The following is a 16,923-nucleotide window of genomic DNA, read 5'->3' on the forward strand; positions in this document are numbered from 1 at the left end:
AAAATAGTTCATGCCTGAAATGCAAAATGTAAAGTCTCTGATCAATGTGGTACTCTTCACAATACAACATGAATTGTCACGGATGACTTTGATACTCTTGACAATGCATCTTGTATTGTCACTGAAGACGTTGGTACTCCTAACAATACAACATGTGTAGTCACTGATGATTTTGATACTTTTGACAATACAACATCAATTGTCACTGATGACTTTGATTCTCTTGACAATGCATCTTGTATTGTCACTGAAGACGTTGGTACTCCTAACAATACAACATGTGTAGTCACTGATGATTTTGATACTTTTGACAATACAACATCAATTGTCACTGATGACTTTGATTCTCTTGACAATATAACATGCATTGTCACAGATGATTCTGATACTCTTGATAATAAAACATGTGTAATAACTGATGACTTTGATGCTCTTGACAATACATGTATCGTCACTGATGATTTTGATACTCTTGGCGATGCATATATTGTCACTGATGACTTTGATACTCTTGACAATACAACATATATAGTCACTGATGACTTTGATACTCTTGACAATACAACATGTATTGTCACAGGTGACTTTGATACTCTTGACAAAACAACGTGTATCGTCACTGGTGACTTTGATACTCTTGACAAAACAACATGTATTGTCACTGATGACTTTATTACTCTTGACAATACCATGTTCCCACTTCGCTCAAAAAATATTTCCTTCTTAACACTTAAAAAGAACCCAGAAATCCTCTTTAACTCTTTTTAATAAACGTTTCATAAAAACATATTAGCCATTTTCTTCATGCGTGCTAACGTTGTGGACTTTGGAATATCTTTACATCACAATTGTAGGAAAAGTGATGGATTTAAGAGCCAGATATCAAATATTTCTATCTTCGTTGGAAATTTTAACAAAGCATTAACAATAGATCGTTTGTCATATTAAAAAGGAAACATTTCTTAAGGGTTGTCACCCTTTATGGATATAATTCGCAATTATAAAATGCCACGGAGGAATCGCAACTCATTAAGACATCACCTTATACCCGGTAATGGCGATAAAAGCACGTTTTCTATTTTAATGTGTTATTTTAAAGTATTATTTTACCTGGAATCCGATTTCCTCAACAGTCTTGTGTGGGAATCAAAGAACTCATTTTGACGTTCTTCCGTTGCTATGTTATTGATAACTTTGCTCCTCATTTGCTGTGTTATTGATAACGTTATGTCAATGATGTCGTGCTAGCACGAATCTGTACGTACGCCATAGAAAATGGAAACTAGGAAAAATAAACATAATTTTTATTGCATAACAACTATTGCAAGATTACATTTAATGCTTTCAAAGACAATGCTTTCTTCGCGAAGGTTGGCGTTTGCTGTGGAAGACGCCAGGGTTTTTGATTGAGGTCTCCTTGCACAGTTTGCCAACCCCGGTACTTACGTTAATATCATCTAGATGAAAGGAAAGGGTTTTCTTTCTTCAAAAATATATATCTTTCAGTGAAGTTTTAACAAGATGCTAAAAATCTGGCATCATCAGCAAATATGCACACGATTTTATCAATGACAACAGTCTCAGAAATTAAATCGGACAAAATTTTCAAATTCTAATTTTTCCATAAATTGCCAAATCCGAACAAAAGATGAGAAACTAAACGTATGAAAATAAGAAATAAAATAGCATGACTATATTGACTTTTTATATAAAAAAGTTCTAACTTATTTAAGTGAGGCATAATAATATAAAATTATAGCTAGGAATCTCATCGAATCTAAATTGTTTGAAACGTTTAAAAAATGTCATTATTAAGAACGTAAGAGTATAATGCAATCTGTTTCTGTACTGCAATGAATGAGGTGAGATATGCTACAAAGTTATTCATCATGAAATTGAAACTACTTTTTAAATATGCAAAGAGAAGGTAAAAGTTTTTTTTTCCGGGACAATATCAACTGTATGGATTCAATTGTTTCAAATTATCAATTTAGACGTAACGGAAAAATTCAACCAACAAGAAAATCGACATGTAGTAGAAGTAGTAGCAGCAGTAGTTGCCGAGTCTTTGTTTCAATTGTTCCTTTTCGTCATTGTTTATTTCATTTTTCTTTCTTCGAATGTTTAAAAGTTTGAAAAAGAACATAATTTTCAATGAATATGATTTACAAGACACGAAAGTAATGGATGGTATGGATCCAGCGGAAATTAGAGGAGCAAATGTACTTAACTTTATTAAATATCAGAGAAATATTGCATTTTACGATATAAAAAATGTTGTTTTTACGACATGAAATTTTTCCCATGTATTTCCAAGAAGACATTATATATCATGTTTATTCTTTCTTTGCATATCAGTAGTAATTTTGCGAATTGATTTTTTTTCTATCGAGTTTAATCTGCGAATTGTTTATTGTCTTGGAAATATCCTGACAAAGGGTAAGTATGACATCAAAACAATTTTTTACTTCTACATTTAACTAGTTTAATGTATGATTGTATAGCAACTTTAAATGTGATGAATAATGAAATAACATGATCATTGCATTCGACGCATACGCACGAAAATGAACCCATCAGTTCATACATTCACCTATAAATACTCGTGTGTCTGCGCTTACATCAAGCAATGAATCTTATCACTAGTGCATATTGATTTGTAGAACTCTAATTAAAGCTACATCAAGAGGCTTTATGTTCATATTATAACGAAACCGATAATAGTTGATTTAATTGTGAACTGAATAAAATATTTTTAATTCTTTAATTTTCGAGCAACAGCTTGGTTTCAGAGCCACATGCAATCTTAAGTATAGGTGCCGAAAGTTATTGAATCAAATCTATCTATCTACCTATCTATCTATCTATCTATCCATGTATGTCTGTATGTCTGTCTGCATGTATGTATGTACGAACGTATGTATGTATGTATGTATGTATGCATGAGTGTATTTAATTCCTTCTTTCTCTCTCTCTAAATATATAGAAAGAATCATATACATACATACAAACATACACACCTACCTACCTACCTACCTACACACACACACACACACACACACACACACACATACATACATACATACATACATACTTGTTATTTTTTATTGATATACATTGGTTGTTTCCACCATACACAGAAAATATCATATTTCTGATTTAGTCCACTCGTTCGTCATTGTATAAAAAAAATGTGTGATGTGATGTGATTTGGATTTTTAACGTAGCTTTAACAATTTTTCAGTCATATCGCTACGATGTCTGCAGTGTGGCAGTTTATAGTGATGTCTAGCACTGGGGCATCATGCCGCAGACATGTAGAATGATGTCCCACCCAGTCACATTATCCTGACACCGGGCCGACCAGTCCTAACAATAACCTCTTAATGCTGAACGCCAAGCGAAGCAGCTGTTAGTACCGTTTTTGTAAGTCTTTGGTATGACTCGGCCGGGGATCGAACCCACGACCTCCCGCATCCGAGGCGGACGCTCTAACCACTAGGCCACCGGAGCGGTTATATATAAAAAAAAATACATTTTTGCATTAGTCTTTTCATGGAAGCTTGATAATTTCATGGAGGCTTAATGGAGGCTTGATAATTTCATGGAAGTTTGATGAGGCTTGATAATTTCATGGAGGCTTCATGAAGGCTTGATAATTTCATGGAGGCTTGATAATTTCTGCAATTCGTGTATCAGCCACAAGTCTTCTACCTAAAATATATTTTGTTTTTTGCAGGGTGAACTCAGACAAGTAAAATATTATCCCGTATACGTGTTTGCCTTCTGAATTCAATTTGATGTTTCTGATTAAAAATTGATTTTGTAATACTAAAATCTGGGTAAGAAAACATAATCGATGGCAATTTAGAAAGGAAAAGAAAATCGGGTCGCTCACTCAAGGCGGAATCTGCTGTAGATCAGTCCTTAAATATCCAACAATATAATGATACACCCACTCCCCGGAGTGACCTGTTTTGTTTTTTTTTAATTCCGATCTGGTATAAATCAAGTTCTAAAAAAATATATTTTCGTGACTTTAATCCAAACCTTGTGACAATCTGAGTAAACCCCGAAAAACTGCCTTAGTATACCACCGCTAATAAGGGTCTCTATGTGAAACCACTTGAGATGTCATGCATTCGAGTACCGCACCCGATAAATTATGCGTCTTACCCGGAGATACACGGTCGTTATTATATTCATATAATAGAAGGCCGTTGTTCTTGTTTTGACCATCTCGTCGAAAATACCAACATTAATCCGCTGCTAAATAGTGATTCACATTAAGATAAGATGTGATTTCATTTAAAATATATTTAAACAGTATTAATGCCTTTAGAAACGAATTTACGCCTCTGTGGGATCAAAAGAGGGCACCGCTTCCTAATTTACAGAGTGAAACTTGCGCGTAATTTTCGCAGTCTTGCAATCGCTAGTTGTATTTTATTACAGGGTATTGAATTTATACTTCAGTGAATGCAAAATGAAAATCATTTTAACACACACAATACATGTATGTATGTATGTATGTATGTATGTATGTATGTATGTATGTATGTATGTATGTATGTATGTATGTATGTATATATGTATGAACCGCTCCGGTGGCCTAGTGGTTAGAGCGTCCGCCTCAGATGCGGGAGGTCGTGGGTTCAATTCCTTCCAGAATCATACCAAAGACGTACACAAATGTTACTAACAGTTGCCTTCCTTGGCGCTCAGCATTAAGAGGTTAGTGTAAGGACTGGTCGGCCTGGTGTCAGGATAATGTGACTGGGTGGAACATTATGCTAAAATGTCTGCGGCATGATGCGCCAGTGCTAGACAACACTATAAACTGCCACACTGCAGACATCGTAGCGATATGACTGAAATATACAAGAAGTCACAATCTTCCGCAATTGCATAACTTAGAATACGTCCATCAAACTGTCATCTTCTAAGACCTGTATTTTGTTTATGTTGCTTTAACATTATCAGTGCTCCCTAGAGGCGAATTTTCACTGAATTTCGACGTGGTTTATCTGTCTTGATCAAGATTTTATCTCATTCAATGAACGACAGGTTAACACTTTGACATTAATGTGGCATCATTAATTGATGCATTATAGCCTCGTCTTGACACAGACATGATGTTTTGATATGTATGAATATGGAGGAAAGAAAGAGAAAACAGTTGCGAACGAAGTATATATATATACACACACACACACACACACACACACACACACATATATATATATATATATATATATATATATATATATATATATATATATATATATATATATATATATATATATATATATATATATATATGCAAACTTTAGCGAACAATGAACCTTCCATAGTAACATGCAATATTCCGCACATCCTTTGTCAAGTTTATGTTATATCTGTGTCAACAGCATTGTATGATTCATCTAAATTTTGATCGACATCATCTACTGTACACATGATGTTCATTTGACCCATTCATGCATTATAGTATTATCATCTTCAATTTTGTTGTTTATTGTTTATTTTTGAAACTGAAGACCCTCCGATTGTTTGCAGGTTTTATTGGCATGTTTTGATCACATAAGATTAACTTACTTTGAATATTTTATTATGAATCTATGGTCCTAAACTAAGTAACAAAACAGAGCGAAAACCAACAAGTTTTCTAAATTCAACAAATAATATATTTCCTTGAACACAAAGTCAAAATTTTACAAGAATTTAACGTATTGTCAATTAAATCACAACGAGTAGTAAAAGTTCTATCACAAGTCCAAACGTATGATGTTCCCACTGAATTCCAGTGATACTGAAAATACGTTTCGATATTGAATATGTTGTTGTGCCTATAGTCTCGAACGTGTTAGTACGCCAATGGCTTGGATTGGGATGATGTGCTTAGGTTTGTTTTTGATGTATCACAATAATATAATCAAAATGTTCTTGTCTGAATTCGCTATAATTCCAAATTAATTTTTTGTCAAGAAATATTATTGAGCACCTTGTTATTGCAGCGAATAATACTTTGAATAAATAAATCCTCCAAAATTAAAAACTAAACACAAAAATAAGACTGATTCTGCTTCAGATCCTAAGCCAAGAATGAGTAATTAAGTACACAATATAATATAAAAAGCTAAAACACAATAATAGAACCAGAATGTAGGTCAGTCTCCTCCATAAAATATTCCAAGCTGTCAATAAGTTGAGGAATTTCCAAGTAAAAAACTAATGCCCTACTACAAGATTTAGATTTGACATGTTGACCTCCACTGATCATGATCTACATATTTAATTCAAATTGATCGAACGATATTAGCTTTGTAATATGTAGCTTACAAAATAAATGTCACTGGTTGGGAACACCAATAACTAGTTTTTGGACAAGGTCAAATACAAAATACATATGTACATAACATATTATCACTAAAAAAATCCAATATATATTAAATATACCCAATACTTTTCATCATAAAGAAAATTTAGACAATAAAGCTTTCTTCTAAATATTATTCAAATATACGTATGATTAATAAAAATTGTATACGAGGAAAGAGTACCTGCAATTAGATTATCTTTTCACTTGCTGTTTCTGATAATACACACTTCAAAGTGTTGTAAAGCACATATCAAAGATAAATATTCATTCTTGATCGTGGAATAATTTCTCTCGCGCTTGTTTAATTTGTTAGAAAAATAGCACACGAGATCTACACCATTTTTTTGTGACCTTGAATCAATACTCCCCCAACCCCAACATTTCTTACTTAACCAATTGCTCGGGGGTTCAGCAATTATGGAAAAATTGGAACAAATTTCGGATAATATCCATCCATATCCAAAACTCAGTTGTTTTTACTGATAGGCATAGGGAATTCAGAAATAGTCTTGACTTTAACTTCTACAGGTTTAACTTGACCGTGTTGCACTATATGTCAAAGAAGCGTAACACTTTCTATATATTTAACGTGACAGTGTCCCAAAATGTACCATAATCAATATAAAACAAACATTTCCTTAAATTAATTGTCACGTTTACACCACTGATTTAATCAAAGAATTTCTGAACAATTTCCAAGTGATCTTTCCAGGTGTCGTTGTAGATTATGACGTCATCGATGTAAGCGTCACAATTATCTACATCAGAACTAATCATGTTCATTAAATGTTGGAAGTAAAACATGAACCTTTCATCTCAAACAACACCACTTTAGATTGATAAAGCATATGTGGAGTTAATAACGGCGAATATTTCTTTGTCTTTCCGTGAGTGGAATTGGCCAAAATACATTCAAAAGATAAAACCTAGTGACATACTTTGCATTTGCAAATTTTGTCAATGCACTCATCGATTCTTGACAATGGAAATGAATTTGTTTTGGTCACACTGTTCACTTTCTATACTCGATGCACATGCGGAAAGCATTATCTGGTTTCGGTACAAGAATACATGGTGAACTGAAGTAACTTTTGCTTGATTATATGAAATCTTTCTACTGAAAATAATGAATTTCCTATTTCAATAATTCCTGTTTGAGAGGGTACATCCTGTACGGATACTCGTTCACGGGTGTAGAATCTAGGATTTCAACGTCATGGTGTATTTTATTTGTACGTCTTATAAGATCTGGAAACGAGTGTTCATATTCAAATAAAGCGGTTTTAGTGCACTAATAGTCAAATAAAGCGATTTTAGTACACTCTTGATGTGAAAGTTTCTGGTCCAGATTATTCAACATTTCTGAATTCCGAAGATTGGTTACACCAAAGTCAGTATAGTATGATTGCATTCCATTTCTTAAATCCTCACTGTGCTCGGCAGGTGCAACTAAATTGACTGCATGGTTAACATGGCTGTTTACATCAACATACTCCTGTTACATATGTATCTGACAAAGTTTTTTTCTTTTTTGTTTTTGAATCTCAGGCGTGTTAATGATATAACTTAGGTCACTTACTTTCTTTCTAACTTTATGTGGACCATATAACTTAGCCTCAAGAGGACTTTGAGGTATGGGCAAGAGTTCCAGAAGCCTGTCACCAGACTGAAATATCCTTTCCCTTGTATGTCTGCCATACCTTAATTTCATCTTTGACTTGGTGTTAGGTAAGGGTATGACATAGTCTGCCATTATTCTGCTATTTGGCTCGTCAAATGCAGGAATAAGTTGCAGGTAAACCTTAGGTATCTTCTGATTGGATTTTCCTACTATTTGACAAGCGCGACAAGATCTACAGTACGTACAAACATCACCTTTTCCTGGTAAAATACGTAACTTCGAAAGGTAATGAAACACTGCTCCTACTGTCACGGGTCCTAAGACTAAGTCTGATGACAATTTTACACAATGGAGAGGAACACTGACACATCCTCACTCTACACCATGAATAAGAACACTTTCATTAGAAGAAGATATCTGAGAAAAAGGCAAAGTAACTGATAATACAAGACTCGGAGAAATTCATGAGTCCCTTAAAATTATAATAGGGATAGGGCTGGCAAAATCATTGACAAGTGATACAAAACCTTCCGACACGAATGGTACATGACTCTCCATAACACAGTCAGATTGGGTTTTTTGACCGAACAAATATATTGCTTTCAACGCATGACCGTGACCGTGATGTCTTATAAATAAGAGCGTTTGGAACAGCTCTGTTGCTTATTTTTTCAACCTGTAGCAACTAGAATTAGCATACCCTTTTCTTTTGCAATAGGTGCACATAAGAAGAGATAAGGATTTCTTATCATTCGTATCAGAAACTTGATCCGTAAAAGTTGTGCCAGTTTGAGATTTGGAAATGCTTGAAGGCAAGAATATTACTGAGCACTTTCTAATTTCAGTGATTAATAATCTGAAGAAATTAATCCACTTGATTAAAAAGCGAAGAAAACAAGAAGACTGATTCAGCTTAAGATGTCAAGGCAATAATGAGTAATTTTTCAAGTAAACAAAGACACAGTAATAGAGCTAGGATGTGAGTCAGTCTCCTCGCTAAAACATTCAAAGTTCTCAAAAAGATTTTGGAATTGCCAAGTGGAAAGCTGATGTCGTAGACTCATATTCAAATACACATGTTTACCGCCATTGATAATGATCTAAATATTTAATCCACAGTGATAGAGAAATAGTACTATGCATAAAAGTAATTGGTTATGTGACTTTGGACATGATCAGTACAAAATACATATGTACATAATATATAAGCATTTAAAAGAGAATACAAATTAAATATACCTAACAATTTTATGTATATAGCTAAGACAACACAGCCAGTCGTAGCGTCTGCTGTGCGCTAAAACAAAATCGACCTTTAGTGTCTCTGGGAAAGATCCGAATGTCTTATGTCAAATTAGGAAGACACACTTTTTCACCAAATTCGATATTATATTTTGAGATCCTAATACTCCGGTCTCTTTTACATATAGGCGTTCCATATGTATTTGTTGTCAGATGACCAATAAGTTGATAGATGTGTTCATTCTATTTGGTTTTGTCGTTTTCATCAATATATCAGTTGATCCTGTGGTATTGTTATATCCATAAATGAGGTTGTTAACCGTTCCAGTACAGACACATTTCGTCAGTGTAAGTATATGTATTTTGGATGTAAAATTATTTCTTTTCATTGACTTGTAGCTTTTGTAGTTTTCACTTAACAAAGATATCTCCGAAAGCTGAGTGTATGTCTCCTCGTCCTTTCTTTCAACTTTATTAGCACACGAGTATGTTGAGAAAACATTGATACCGACAAAATATATTCGCGTCGTATCTATTGTTGCATATTTTTACTTAAATCGTTTTACTAACTTGCAGTTGCAGTGTGTAGGTTGATTGTTAGGTTAGCAAGATGTTGTTTGGGGGGGTGGAGGTCTTCAGCTTATTGGACTTTATTATTGTCCCGTTTCAATATTTTACCACAACACACACACACACGCGCAAACACACACACACACACATTATTATGTGCATTTGCTTTAATTTATATCTGATTTAATTGTTTTGAAGTTTTACAATATTTTTAGTTTTTAATTTCATTATATGTCAAAATAATGTAGCTTTTCCAGAAAATAGTTTGACCTTGACTGTTCATTTTGTAGACACTTAAAGCTGACTTGGTTCCCGACTTTAATTCAAAATTAGTAACAGTAACGTGAACAGGTTTTTTAAAATTTATTTTTATTGTGGGATTAATAAGGTTGAGATCGATACTGTATTTGATATTTTTTATTCTTTGAGTAAAATTATTGGTTCTTGTCAGGGCCGTGCTAAGAGTACGTGACGTAAACATGATCACGTGACCCTTATCCGGGCATCTGTTTTGCGTAATATTCAAGATTTAAACCATTGCTTAGAGAGAGATCTCGCAGTCGGGCTTCTAAACAATAGGACGTGAAGGTGCTTCTTATATAGTGTCATTTTGGGAATTACATTTTAATGTTTATTCGAATTGTTTGGAATCTAAACGATTAATTCCTTTTTCTCTGGAAATAATTTTTTGAGTGATCATGCAAAATTTTTGAACAAAGACATTTCTTACGAATTTTATTCTGATTTCCAACACCGGATTATTGTTTGTGAATATCACAGACCTGTAGACATTCCAACACCATAAAGGATACAGTGTACGTAATCGCCTTCCATCTTGGATTCTTCGTCAGTACTCGAAGTTGAATGCATTAGAACATTTCAATATTAGGACTTCTAAAAATTTATTCGTGGATCATTCTTGGATCATTTTTGGATTGGATTCTTAAAACAGTAAGTTCTTATTTTTTTATTTTTACAGTATTTTTCCAGGGAAATAAATAAGTTGTTAAATTTCTCAAAGCTTGTTGTTGTTTTCACATTTTCTTGTGTTACTGTTTATTCGAGCCTAAACACGTAAGATATGAATATGAATATATATATATATATATATATATATATATATATATATATATATATATATATATATATATATATATATATATATATATATATATATATATATATATATATATATATATATATATATATATATATATATATATATATATATATATATATATATTCTTCTTCTGCATCTCGACTTTTAGGTTCCAGGTAAATAGATATAAAAATACTGTTCTGCTCCTTTCATTTATTCGAAAATTGTATTTGAAAGGAGCTCCACTATCTTCAAATCCAGGTTTTCTGAGGAATTATTATGTATATTTTCTGATTCTTACCGTAAGGGAACAATGTCTGAATCTGGAAGCAATGTTAGATTTCAGATGTGTATAAGTATTGTGTATCCGTGCTATCTCGAAACATAATGTACAAGAGAAATAAATCATTCAAAAAGCAGTAAACATCAGTATATATACTCTTCTACGTTATAAAAAGCAGAATTGAATATACAGTTCAATCATAATGTCAAATGAAATAATACCTCTTGTACTGGTAAACAAAGCGAACAAGTTCGTGGATTGGGCTAACTGTAAAAAGTTATCTAGACAATATACGTGTATTCCCGCCGGATTCGACACGAATAAATATGTAGATTTTCTTTCAGATCTCTTCAAATTAACGTATCCAAAATATATTTTAATGACTTGAGTAAAACAGTTTTAAAATGACCTTTATCACCTTAAGTTGAATTTCCAGATGTAAGATATTTATTTTATAAATTTATCCCATTTTGTTGTGCAAGTCGATCATTAACGATATCCAATTCCTATTCAATTCGTCAGTTCTTCGTGTGTAAAATCTACTATCTCTCTGAAACGTTTAATATGTACTTTGTTCCATCATTGTAAAAAAAAGTGTGATGACATGTCCGTTTGATTATTATTAAAAACAGAAGTTTTCCAATAACCTTTTTCCTCATTCCATCGGTGTTATAATCAATTTCATCAATTCTCTGAATAAACGCAAACTTACTACACCGTAAATATGTTTTGTTGTGGTTGATGCATAAATCATACAGTATTATTAGAAAATATCGCACAGCCTCCAATATATCTTTGTACCTCTAATCCTTCTAACTTGGTTCAGTTTTGAAATTTGTTAAATTGTTTGCACCGCCAACTGGAAGGTTCTAGCTTGTCTTTCGTTACGTCTCTCATTACAGCGGACATAAACACAACAACTGTTCTTTCTGGCAATACCATATCATTTAAGCTGAGTTGTGATGCCACAGTTACGCTGCTCCTCAATTTTTCTTCGAGCGTCTGAAATGTCATTCTTTCTTTTTCGTTCGTTTTTTGTCTTGTTTCTGACTTCATCCCATAACGTTCTTAAATGGTTGGATTTATCTGAATATATAATTTGGTATAAACGGATTTGCTTATCCAAAGAAGATGCCAAGCCTTTTCAAATTTATTAAATGATTTCTCAATGACTTGAAAATAAATATATATTATATGCACTTGTTTTTGCACACAGTATCAGACTTTTTCAAACTTGATATTACATTAAAAATGTTTTATAACAACTAAATGCAGCGAAATATAAAAATCAAGTAGTTTTGCATTACCTTTTTCTGGTACTGTACATTACAAATGCTTGCTTTCTTACTTTACTATTATAATCGAAAAGAAAATTATGAAGCAAATTCTAAGATGTCGCTTTGATGGATCAAGCAATTCATGGTTCATTGTCTTCCTCAGGTAATAAAACGCATGAAAATTCTATTACTTAAGGCCGAATAGTCCAGAATTGTTGGTCACATGATATGATACGAAAACATTGTAGATAGGTGTCGCAGAATAGAAACCGAGTGGGTTTTGGATTAAATGAATAACACAAACACAGTGTGTGAAAGATGGAAATTTATGAAATGAATTAATAAAGAAAAATATATGGTGTATAAATACAATGATTCTCTCACGCTCTCGACATACGATTGATCCAGTCACTCTACACAAACATTCACACGTTGAAAATAAACCAAAAATATGAATTCAATATGAAATACAGGTTCAAGAAACCTCATAGACTGCAGATACGTTTCAAATAATATTATGCACTGTAAGAGAGATTCACATAATCTCACGTATGGACTACGGTTAAGATTCGAATAATCTTAAGGTATTCAAATGTGTTTCAAATAATGTTATGCACTGTAAGTGAGATTCACATAATCTCCTGGAATACAACTAAGATTTTTAAAAATCTCATGTAAATAAAAATGTACCCAATTGAAACAACAATTGGAACAAACATATGCTTCTTGACCTTTGTACAGTCGTACGATTCATAAACTGATGAACCGTACAGTTTCACCCAGTCCTTGGGTTGGCCCACACTTTTATCGCCGGCTCGCACCCGTCACGGATCCACCACATGTACAGTCATACGTATACACACGTACAGACAGCATACAGCACCCTTGAAATAACTACGTCTAATTCCGTGGCTTCACTACATGTAATAAATGCATCATTACACGATATGACATTACAAACTGAATAAGATTCGCATATCAAATGAAATATAAATTTAACACATACCCCTATGGCTGGAAAACACAATGGAGAGCGTTCACTCCTTGACGAGATCCAAAACGACCAGTGTGTCGGTTAGAAATTAATCTTCCTTAAATCCATTGGAGAGTGAGTAATACTTAGGGTAAAATACCCGTGCATATCATGCTTTTAATGTCCATCGTTGCAAGTAATTTCAGGCGAGATACATATTAGGACAGTCGCTTACCTGGAAAAACACCCTAGATAACGTTGTACGCATGTACAACGAAAAATAGTCAAATAGTTCTAAGGCAAAACCAAGTTATTTTTTTTTGCCTAATTCTGTGACAACAGGTATACCGTAACCTATCCAACACAGCACACTATTATACACATAAGTTCTCATAAACAGCTTATAATATATTTTAACATAATGTTTTCTATTAATATATGTATTTTCCATTACATAATAGTGCTGTTACGTATATTTGATTTAATTTATATTTGATTAAATTTGTGTTTGATTCTATTTGATTGTTTGTGGGTTTTGCAATCTTTTTATTTTCTTTACATGTCAATGTAATGTAATTTTGTTTACTAGGAATTTGATATTTTCCAGAAAATTCAGTTTAACCTGAATCTTTCCATAAATACCTAATAATAGAAACACTTGTTTCTATTTTTCACTGAGTTCCTGGCCTTGATTGAGGGCCAAATAAGCAACTTTCTCTCAGAGTAGAATGATTGGTTCTTATCAAGGACATACAGTGGCTACGTGATTGTTATAAGTAAACATGATCGAGTAAAAACTATATTTCGCAATTGTGCATTTCGAAACTTGCGAAATACTTAGTATTAATAGCGATGTTTAGAGAGAGAGAGAGAGAGAGATGAGAGTTTTGGGGCTTTTAAACACTTGATGTCAAGTTGTTGTTGTTTTTCCTGTTGTGACTAGTATTGAGTTTTTGAGGTATATGTTAATTTTTCTTCATATTATTTGGACTCTAATAGATTAATTCGTTTCTCTGGAAATAGTATTGTATTCATACAAAATTCTTGAGCAGGGACCTTTCTTAAAAAATTTATTTGGATTTCCAAAACCGGAGGATTAATTATTATGTTTCTACAAGGAACTGTATACTTCAGCACAGTACGTCATCGCATTTCATCTTGGATTCTTCGTCGGGACTCGAACTTGGAATCATTAGAACATTTCAATATTAGGATTTCACAAAATTTTATTCGTGTGTTATTCTTGGATTATTTTTGGATTTGATTCTGGAAACCGTAAGTTCATTTATTTTCATTTATACATAACTTTTCCAGGGAAATAAACTATTTCTTATATTTTTCAAAGCTTGTTGTTTTCACTCTTTCTTGTGTTACTGTTTATTCGAGCCTAAACACGTAACAGTGCGAACATTAATGGAACAGTTATGAAAGAAATCGAAAGCAGGAATACCTAACAGAGTAAACTAATACCTGCGTTTTTATTTCGATCTGTTTGCATAACATACGAGCTTTGGTCTTACGTATTGCATGTATCAATGCAAGTCTCTCAAACCTGTTACGGATTTTCAGAATTCAAGGAAGTAAAAGCATTTACTTTCTTGTCTGGTATGTTTTCGTAGTGTTGGTTGTTAGGTATTGACTGCAAAATATTATTTTTTTGATAATGCTTCGTCTCGGAAGAAGGTTATTAAGTTCTGGTGTGCTTTTATTGAGAATGTAGCATGTTCGTCTTGACTCGAATATACCGTTGATATTCGAGTGGTGACTGTGACATTCATGTAATTCATATTTTGAAGATTGCAATTGCATAGGGTTCTGTGGCCAGAAAATATTTGCGAAATTTGCTGCTGAGGGTGGGGCTGTTGTGCACTTTTTGTTTGGTTATTGTTGGGTTTGGGTATTGTTGGGTGTTGGATTTGGGTATTGTTGGTTGTTGGGTTTGGGGGAATGTAGTGGTTAAGGTATTGTTTATAAACAAAAATAAATTTGTTGGGGGAGTGATTGGTAGGAAGTTTTGGTCAGATATGCATTCAGGATCGATATCCTGTCCACACGAACTATACTAACATACTTTATAATTTCGTGCCATCAATGCGCATTTTGTATAAACTTGACATTTCCAGTGATAGCCCGTCCTTAGGGACAGCTGTTCTCGAAAAACGTCATAGCACCAGTCTCCTGAGATGAGCCTGTCTACAACTGAGTTTAAATAAAAGGAATCATGGATGGGAATTATTTTATAATACCATTATTATAAACTAGAGTGTGAGAAATTTCATTAACACTTGACTTATGACTTCTCCTTAGTGCTGGAACGATTATTAACTTGCGCATCTTGTCTTCTCGATTGTAGGTAATGAATAAGCGTATATATTAATATTATATTTTGCGCCGTATATGACGATATTTTATATTGTGTCGTATATATTGATATATATTTGTGCCATATATATATATATATATATATATATATATATATATATATATATATATATATATATATATATATATATATATATATATATATATATATATATATATATATATATATATATATATATATATATATATATATATATATATATATATATATATATATACCAGATATATTTATATATTTTGTGCCGTATATCGTATATAGTTATATCATATGTTAAGCCCAATATATGAAACTGTTGCTTAAGATTTTTCACTTTCTATAATTCCTCTGATCTCGTCTTGTATATGTTTACTGGAAAATAAATCTTTACACAAGGGTTGAATATGCATATGTGCAGGGAACATAATGATTTTTAATTTATTTAATATAATGTGTTACTTAATGTCTTGCTGATCAAAACAAATAGAGATCGATACAAAGTAAGGACTAATAGAGAGTAAGGACTAACAGAGAGGATTCACTCTTAGAAATGCTTCGACATCCGAGTTGTATGCAGAAAAGCAACAATGCGCACCTATAAGAATGACGTGTTTTTAAAATAAAATTAGGTTTTATAAATATATACTGTGAACAATGGTTGACGAAATTCAGTTTGGAGAAAACAAATTAGGACTTTTGAAGCTTCAAATTGCAGATCTGTAAAAATGAACCCAGCTATTGGTTTCCATCTCGTCTATAAACAAAATTCGTGTTAGCCATTATGTTTAACTGATAAGACACTACAACGGATGAAAAAGAAACATGGGAGATACAGTCATGGAAAGAAACTGCTTCCCAGAAATACTGATAAAATTAAAGTGTCAATTTTCCAACGTTGTTTGCCACCTTGTTAGCCAACTTGCACGGACACAGATTGGTGTCGCAAAGAGATAGTATAAAAAGTTGAGGAGAATTCGTTCAGCCGGATCTCGATTGTCCCATTTCAGAGACAAATGAAACAGGATTTTTGGTCTCACATTTATAGCAAATATTAATGTCCATGTGGCCTTTGCTTATTAGCGGTTACATACATAGCTTCGGTGGCCTAGTGGTTAGA

The sequence above is a fragment of the Sinohyriopsis cumingii genome, chromosome 2, assembly GCF_028554795.1.
Source record: "Sinohyriopsis cumingii isolate HCF-2022 chromosome 2, ASM2855479v2, whole genome shotgun sequence".
Classification (NCBI taxonomy): Eukaryota; Metazoa; Mollusca; class Bivalvia; order Unionida; family Unionidae; genus Sinohyriopsis; species Sinohyriopsis cumingii.